The sequence below is a fragment of the Limulus polyphemus genome, unplaced genomic scaffold, assembly GCF_000517525.1.
Source record: "Limulus polyphemus unplaced genomic scaffold, Limulus_polyphemus-2.1.2 Scaffold7383, whole genome shotgun sequence".
NCBI lineage: Eukaryota > Metazoa > Arthropoda > Merostomata > Xiphosura > Limulidae > Limulus > Limulus polyphemus.
Genome location: NW_013672993.1, coordinates 1 through 9892, shown reverse-complemented (window position 1 = coordinate 9892; position 9892 = coordinate 1).

Below are 9892 nucleotides of genomic sequence, written 5' to 3'. Positions count from 1 at the left end.
CACACACACATACTTGTTTACTGTGCACTGTTCTTGTGTGTTTACCCACACACATACTTGTTTACTGTGCACTGTTCTGAGTTTGCTGTAATGAAAACAAATCATGACAGAAAATATATATATATATATATATTAAAAACCATAAGATATATCCAGTTAGTAGATCTGTGCTAGTTATGAAGTTCACAATTGATATTAAACAATCAATCAATGTAGACAGATGTGATAAAACAATGTAACTTTTAAAAACAATTTAATAAAAATAAGGAAACACTCACTGTCTGTCCTCCTTTTCCAATGATACGACCAACTTGAGACGATGGAACAAAGATTTCTATCCTAAGACGAGCATCGTGACTTCCAGAGTAGCCTTCGAAGCTTACCTTCTTGAAAATCAGAAACTGGGCCTGTGACAGAAAATTATAGTTTATTATGAATGATTTCTTTCGAACGATAATAATACGAGGTTTTCTTTACGATGCTGAACATTTTGTAGGTTTTTATAAAGTCGTACGTAATCATCTGGTTGAAAGTACAAAGCTCAAGAATGGACTATCTGTGCTATGCTCATCACAGGTATCGAAATCTGGTTTATAGAGTTATTAACAGATAACTTACCAGAATAGCCCATCAGTTTTTTACACAGAAAAGCACAACAAATACTTTTAACCACCTCAAAATTTACTGTTACTGTAAAAATGGATAATGCATTTATATATATATATAAATAAACTTATTTTTACACATCTATGTTTTAGGATTACGATTCATTGTTTCATCAATTGTTTCATTGCTAACAAGAGTTTTGGCTTTAGAGATTAAAATAATTACTATTGTCCATAGGTACGAGAAATGCAGTCAGTATAGCTAATTAAATAAACTTATTTTTACACATCTATGTTTTAGGATTACAATTCATTGTTTCATTGCTAACAAGAGTTTTGGCTTTAGAGATTAAAATAATTACTATTGTCCATAGGTACGAGAAATGCAGCGGCTAACTCAAGCAGTAATAAAATTACCAGAAGGAAGCCAGACCTCTCAAGATGAAGAAGAAACACCCGTCCACATCATCGGAGATTTCTACAGCTCACAGGTAAATTCATGCACGATAGTTTCTTTCAGTTTATTGACAATCTTTTAGGTACTAAAATATGCGTAAAATTAAGATTTAGTTTTACATTACATCACATTGGTTTGTCTCCAGTCACAGAAATCAGGGGTGTTGATTCTTTAACACCCACAGTTGTATGTTCTGTGATACATCTTTATCAAACCTGGAATATTTGTCAGTCAACAACGTTATTCTGGTGCTATTCCTTTTCCACATGGCTTTCATTTTATTCGTAAGCTATTTTTGTATGTGAATCTTCGTACAGTTCTTGTTTTTTTTTATCAATGAAAGGATTTATAACAGTTTTAAATTCTGGTTGACCAAAATTATCTCTGCAATTTCATCAGTTATTGAGTGTGTAAAGCTATTAATAAAGTTCATGAAACAACTCCAAACAAGATTTCTGTATTGTGAGGTTAGGGTTTTCTAGAGTTTCAGAAATTACTAACATCTTCCTTTTCCAGGCTGCCCAACGCCATATCAGAGTCCTAGTAACCCGCAGTCAGGCAAATGCCCGTGGAGTAGGACGACGTGGGCTTGTACCGACACCTCCTCAGCAACCTTCTCGTCCAGGCCAGACAAATTAACCCTTCCAGATAATAATAATTGCCATGGCAGTGCTGCTAAACCTCATATAACAACCAAAAGAGGAGCAGTGAAACTAAATTTTTATAAAACGTCTTACTTGATATTTTTAAAACCAGTGGGGGATTGGCATACATGGATAAGGGTGCTTTGTTTGGTTTTATAAAAGCCCTTTCGCCTGTTAAGGAAGGTTAGTTTTAGGATTAGCAACTTTAAACTCGGAGCTTTTATGAGACATCGGGAAAAATTTTCTGAGAAAACAAAAAAATTAGCCCATCTGTGGGTTATTGGGATTGTTGATTGGGAAGTGGGTGGGGTGGGTGGGTTGGAGGGGATGATGTTTTATTTCATTTTAAGTTTATTAAAATGTTTTATAGGACCATAAATGTTGAAGTATAGTGTGGTTCTTTTTTTTAATCATGTTTTATAGAAATTTATTTTTGATATACTTGTTGGAGGAACTTTTTTGTTGAAAACTTTTATTGGAAGCTCATCATACGTGGCCAAATAATCCTACCCAGGTCATTTAAACGTAAGACATTCAAGTTTCTCCAATAAGGCTTGACTTAAGAAAAAAAATCACATTGGTTCTCTGAAGGAAGAAAAATCTAGGTTTGAGTCAAAATGATGAAATTAAACTACCAAAAGTCTTCAGTGTTATAATATCTTTGTGTTATTTTTTTGCCAAGTTCATATTTACTACGGCACACTTCAATTCTTTGGATAACGTGGAAACCCCGTTCACACACTCTCTCTCGTTTTTGTTTAAATCTGGATATGATAGGCGTGAAACCAAACAAAGCCGTAAATCCGTATGAATAGTTCAAATTTGAGAATGTGGATAAAAAAAAACTGTGAGATAGGTATAGAAAGATTCGTACAAAACCTACAGTACAATTTTGGATGCCTTGAAATAAAAGTTTACTTATCTGGAAGTTTAGTATTAATGTTTTCCAGTCTTTTAAAAGTATGTTACTTCCAGTCTGTTTTAACAATAGTTTAGTATAGTTTGTTATCTGGAAAATAAAGAACATCGTTTACATCTTTGGTGATTGAACCAATATTTTGAACTAAAGCATTCTTGGCTAATTTTTTAACATTCCTTATGGTTCAAGATGTAGTTTCGCATGCTTAGTAATTCATAAATATAAGGCCGAAGGTTTGAAAGTGTTTACTTGTGTGGCAGAAGTTGACCTGCCATGATTGAAAAGCAACTCTCTGACTAAAACAGTCAGGAGTTGGGTATGAGGAGCCAGTCTTTCATCCTGTTAAACTGGCTTCCCAGCATGTCTACTACCTCATTTGTTTTGACCTTTCTATTACAAGCACTTCCTTTGTGGTCGAGGTTGAAAAGGAACAGAAGTTTGAAACAAATGCTAATTATTAATGACATTAAATAAACATCTGATCACTACAGATTACTAGAAAGTGATAAGATAATGGACGTGGCCAACAGAAAGTGATAAGATAATGGACGTGGCCAACAGAAAGTGATAAGATAATGGACGTGGCCAACAGAAAGTGATAAGATAATGGACGTGGCCAACAGAAAGTGATGAGATAACGGACGTGGCCAACAGAAAGTGATGAGATAACGGACGTGGCCAACAGAAAGTGATGAGATAACGGACATGGCCAACGAACTTCCATTACTAAATAAAACCAGTCTTATTTTTTTTCTTTTAGATAATATGGATATTAAATACATTAATAAACGTAGAACATGGATAGAGTTTCTAGTTTAAACTACAGGAAAAAAACCTGCTCTTACTGAATATCAGGACATTATATTGAAATGCACGTTGTGCTTGGAATTATGAGCAACAAACATCAGAAGTATCCATCAGACGTAGTAGTAAGATACATTAAATTCTGTCTATCATTTGTGATGTTCACCTCTTACTATCAGTGTGACCTTTAACCACGATTACAAAAACCTCTGGTGAATGTAAACAATGATTCTGATGTGCCCCGTTATTCATTTGGGCCAATTTGCTCTTTAATACATCCTCCAAGTTTCCTTCATCTCTAGAAACGATGTGACAACAGGAAACTATTGCAAGGAGAAAACAATATATATGTTTGCACGTGTGCTTATGTAGCTATGAGAATACAGTGTTGTGTATTATGTTCTTGCCTGATGGATATATATATAATAGATGAAATTGAACAACCCATGTCAGGATTATCTGTGTAGTTATTTGTTTTTTGATTTTTGTAGTTGTGTCTATGAAATTTGAATACAATACAGTGGATTTGCCGTCAGACGTTGGATACGAGTGTGTTTAAAGATTGGAAACCATGCTGTTTCTGTAATTCTAGTTCTGTGTTTCAATGGCAAAAAAGATACCACACAAGTGGTAGTTTTAAGCTTTCGAGAAAAAAAAAGACCATTGTAATCTGTTACTTTATGGTGTCCGTAAATTTGTAACTGTTCAGTGAGAGAACGATTTTGAAACATGGTTAAAATTCCCAAATATTTAGTGTTTACTGTATCAGTTCCACTTTCTTTATTCTAGTTTCTGTGTAAATCAGAAGCAGAATCTCACTTGACAAATCATATTGTCTTAGTAAAAAAAAATTAAACTAAAACAATAAACCTTCTGTTTTGTAACAGTTAGTTGTTGTCCTAATATGAAGTCCAGACAAAACCAGATTGCCTTTGAATTAGTGCACCATAACTGTGCTTTCAGTATTGAGAGACATGTTTAAATAAGGAACTCCACTTTGCTTTCAGTCAATCTAACCTTGGTGAAAGTTAGTTAAAGTGGCAACATTGGAATAGTAACTATCGTATACAGATTAACAAATTGTCATTTTGTTAGAACCTCGGAGCAGAAAGAAGTTTTCTTTATATTTCGGTACTTGGGTTGAGATCAGCCAGATAATTAGAAGGATGCTGGCTTCTTTTCTCAGCCTATAAGCCCGTGTACCTTTCTCCAGAGAAATTTAATTATTCTAGAGAATAAATAAAAAAAATACTGTGTGTTGTTTCTCATTTATTTCCAATCAATATTTAGGATAGAACAAGCTTGGGATAGAACAGACTTACTGTATTTCTTCAGATTTCAGAATGATGCCAAGCTGTAAATAACAAATAATAGAAGTAAAAACATGGAATACAACTAAGGTTAATTGAAGTCAGTAAAGTGGAGATCCAGTTTATTCTCTTAATAGCTTCTTTTTCATTTTGTATGGAAAAATTCAAGTTGAATTACAGTCACTCTCATGATTTGTGTTTCTCGTGTAACGGTCCATCCACTTGGAATCATTGGAATGGTGTTATTTCCATGTGTAACACGTTTACACATTGAATGAAAATCACTTGTTGTGTAACAAATTCATATACTGATAGCAACTTGCACTGTGTGTAACAGTCAACACTTGGAATGATGTGTGTTTTTCTTTAGATTATTATAAGTGTAACAGCGCAGTAATTCAGTTTCAGTTGGTAATGGGGAAGAGGTGGTCTTCAAAACAGTTATATCTTTTTTTTTAATGTGTATTACACCCCTCAATACTTCAGGAATCCTCATGCTTACCATAAAATAACTAGCTAACTACTGTAGTTTTTTTTTTCAGTTTTTGTACAAGAAACTGTCAAAGTTCCAGCTGTACTCACTTTTTAGATGTTAAGTTAATACAACTTTGTTGTAAATCATTCAGAAAATAAATGCTTAATTACAAAAAAAAAATGTATTGCTCCTTCTCTGTTAGATTTTTTTTAAAAAAAAACATTGTAATAAAAACCTGTGAACTATTTTCTCAAAATATTTTAATTCTACTATAACTTGCACGTTGGTTAAAATTGTTATACAAATCTCAATTTCCAGCAAGTGTCACTTGCAAGCTGTTAGAAATGAGCTAATAGGCAGGTGTGGGTGAATACGAATTGTAATTACATTTTCATTAGTTCCTGTTGAACAAAGAGAAATAATATTGCTCACTAGATTTTCCAAGTTTGTATATAGAATACTGTGTAAAACATCAGAAGATGAGTTGGCATTACTTGTATAAACTCTGATAAAATACAGTTTAGAAAAACTGGGAATGAAATTTTAGACATAATCCTCACTTGGCAAAAGTCATTGTTATACATGACTTGCACCTTTGTTAGTAGTCCTAACATTCCCACCTTTGTTAGTAGTCCTATCGTTTCCACCTTTGTTAGTAGTCCTATCATTCCCACCCTTGTTAGTAGTCCTAACATTTCTACCTTTGTTAGTAGTCGTAACGTTCCCACCTTTGTTAGTAGTCGTAACATTCCCACATTTGTTAGTAGTCTAAAAGTTTCCACCTTTGTTAGTAGTCCTAACGTGTTTCCACCTTTGTTAGTAGTCCTAACATTCCCACCCTTTATTTCTTGTTAAGCTGAGAACGTGATTATTGTTTTTACACCTAAACTTGTTTAAAAGGTAAAATATTTAATACAAACATTTCGTGAGAAGTTTAAAATGATTTACCTGGCTGCAAACATAATCCTGTTTGAACAGGAAAGTATTCAATATTTACAAACAATTTACCAGACTTTATTATTATGTATCGATATAAAAAAAATTGGCCACTACGTCGTTCTAGTTGATTTATGCTAACATAGATGGTGCTGAAGGGCAGCCGATGCGAAAATGATATGTACTTCGTCTCGATTAAGATTTATTTGACACATAAAACATTTCAAAAGAAAAATTGTTAATTAAAATCCTTTACAAAGACCATTAATGAAGAAACAATACATAAAACATAATTTTTAGGGAAAAGAAAGGACCTATTCATCCATTTAGGTTGTCTCATCCTCTAAGTTAAACTAAAACTATTAAATAAATAAGTTACAAAAGAACTAAAATTTCAAAGCCAACCCTTGTCATTCATATAGTTATCAAGCTTTCTTTTAAACTCACTTAAATTTACCGCCTCCACAACATCCGAAGGCAACCCATTCAAAAGACCAACCACCCTGTTACAAAAATAAAACTGTCTTAGTGGACATGACTCCTACATTGCCAAAATTTATATTCGTGTCGTCCCTTAGTCCTACCATTTTCGAAATTAAGTATGAAAAAAGATTATGCATCAACATTATCAATCCTTTTTAAAATCAGATCTCTAACTCTTCTTTTTTCAAGAGTAAACAATTTCAGAGATCTTAACCTCTCCTCGTATGACAATCCCAGCACCATTCTAGTAGCCCTCCTTTGGACTATTTCCAACAATTCAATGTTCTTCCTAAGGTAAAGAGTCTAAGACTGAACACAATACTCCAAATGTGGCCTAACCAGTGACCTATAATCGGTTAGGATTCGTAGTTGCATCAATTTGTGAATGTTATGAATCTCCTTAAATTGGAAGGGCTTGAAACGTTATAGTGGTTTATAAACGTTGAATTTGTACTGAGTATAAATAGAATAAAATCACGTAGTGTTTATCTCGACCCTCTAAAGGTTTCTACGTTTACAGTAACAAACTTAAAATATACACCAAGCATTTCTCACTCTCAAAAGCATAGTTACATGACTCTCTTTCTACCTCGGGTTATTTTCGAATTTTGATAGTTTTTGAAAACCTAAACTATTTGCAATTTTAACGAAATCGGTTGGTCTTTTGTGTGATCCTGATCTTTGAGCTTCATTTAACAAAATTTAATAAATTATTAATTTTAGGACAGTCTTATCTTCGTTACAGATTTGATCAAAATAAGGTGAAAACTTTTTTGAGTTGAATTGTTCGCGCATACAACAGAGGAGTGAAAACGTTACCAAGGTAAAAATTAATTTTCAGTGTTGTCAAAATATGTAAAAAAAAAAAAAAACCTTCCAAAGGTATCTTTGAATTTGGTCTGTTCTGTTTCAAATATTCACAAAGGCTACCTTTATTAGTTGTGAGCTGAAAGACTAGAGGGAAGGTAGCTGGTCAACAGCACCCACCACCAACTTATGGCGCCTACTCTAGTTGAATCGTGAGATTTGAATGCAACTGTTATAATGCACCCACAAATAATAAAAGAGGTTGTTTTTTTTTCGGAAACGGGACGCGAACCATGGAACTTCGGATCCATATTTAGGCACGATAATCATAAGTAACGCCGTCGTACCCAGCAAGTATCATTAAGTGGTGGTAATTTGTGTATTTTATTATTGGTTCGCTAAAGTTGTTTCACATTTTAGATATGAATTCTTCTAGTAACATTCATATCAAAATATATGCGCAGAATCGTGCATGTTGTTTTATGTGATTAGTTTATAAAAATATCTTCTTATGAAGATAAAGTTATCAAAAAAAGAAAAGTTTATGAACCCTAGAATAACTGGCTCATCTCGATAGCAAACTAATGTTCTAATCTAATTATTTAAAAAATATATCCAGAAACTAACTTCAAACTACACACAAAGAAAACTGACGTCCAAAAATGTGTTCGATAAAATGTCTCCCAGTGGTAAGTTTATGGACTTACAATGCTAAAATTCGGGTTCGATTCTCCGTGGTGGATCTCGGTCGGGGGCTACTGTAGGGGTGGTCGTCTCGTCCGATTTTGTTGGACCCTGTAGGGTCAAGTACACTTTCGACCTCTTCAAAATGAGTCTTAGTGTTTACTGTTAAGGATTACCTTGTCGGGAAAACGATGGCGCCACCTCTGGATGTAGTGCATGAATTTTTGATTAATTCTTGTGATTTTTCGCTCAACAGTCGATTTTGTGTGCTCCCGGGGTCCAATTATTTTTTTATGCAGGGAGCATCTTGTGTAGTTACGCCACTGCGTAAGCCTATCTAAATATATTTTGTATTTATTACCATATTGGCTAATTATCCCACTTAAGAACTAAAAGTTTAAGTTTTCATTTTCTATTTAATTGTCAGATATATATCACTAAGCATGGTAATGCTTACTATGTAGGGATGGGCCAATAAAAAATGGCTACCACGTTCAATCTATTACTTTATGATGCTTACAAATAACTGCTAAAGTTCAGTTACAGCCTTATTTGAGCACCTGATTGCCATTATCGAGTGTTTCACAGCTTGTATAACAGAAATTTTATTCTGTTCTTCTACTACATGCATTTTTGTGAGAAAAACTATTACTTAGCAATGAGTTCAGTTTATAAGCATATATTATTTCCATGTCTCATAAATAACAGTTTCATTCCTGGTCGCTAGATGGCAGTACAAATTGTTCTTCTATAACGACTGTTTGTGATATGTACCAAAACCATTTCAGTAAAAATATATAAATAAATAAAGAATAATCTAAATTAATATTCAGGGTCTCAAGTAGATCAAATATTTATGCAACTGACAGATCCGTGTACATGTTATTGGTGTCTAAGATTAAAAACATACGTTTTTCAATTATGAAAACAATACATTATGTAGCAGTCTACTTTTCTTCAAATATTCAGTGGGGCGGAGTCTGACAGGTGTGTGTGAGTGAGTGGTATCATACTTCAAAACCAGGGATCTGTATGATATTCTCCCCATTAATCGACATGACCCTAGCATGTAGTGGAGTCTATTGTATCCAGTGAAAGGTGTGGGTTATGTAAATATTCTCTTAACGTTGATATATATATCGCTCCCGAGTACTTGTACCGTCCTGGTGCAACCATTCCAGCTTCACCGACACCCAGCATAATCCAAAATTAAAGAAACTAACAAAACTGATATGATATTAACAATATATGTTACCATTAAATTATAAACACATAAAAAGTGTTCACATGTCAACATACTTCAATAAAATTGTTTATAAAAAGAAGGGAAACAATTAGTAATTTTTTTTTGTAAAACTTAAATAGGATTTAGGGATAGCAATGCCAAAAAGTACAGAAGGAAGGTAAGGACGAATACACAAAACCATATAGAAATCCTTACAAAAGTAACCAGTAAGTACTGAGTCAATCTTATGGTTATTAGCCACTGTAAGACTGTATATCATTATTCAGTTTCAATGTTTTCATTCAAACCTGAATTCGTGCAACTGCCAGGAATTTAATATTTAGTTGTAGATAAAAATTATTCTTGGAAAGATTTGACTACTTTTCTACAGTTTTATGTATTCACCCCTACATCGCACTTAATTCATTAATTGTATGTGTGTACATATATAGACACACACACACACGTTAGACAGTTTTTTTTAATTACATATTTTATAAAAACACAGTTTTACTTTTGCTACAGTAATTACGAATAGGTAAT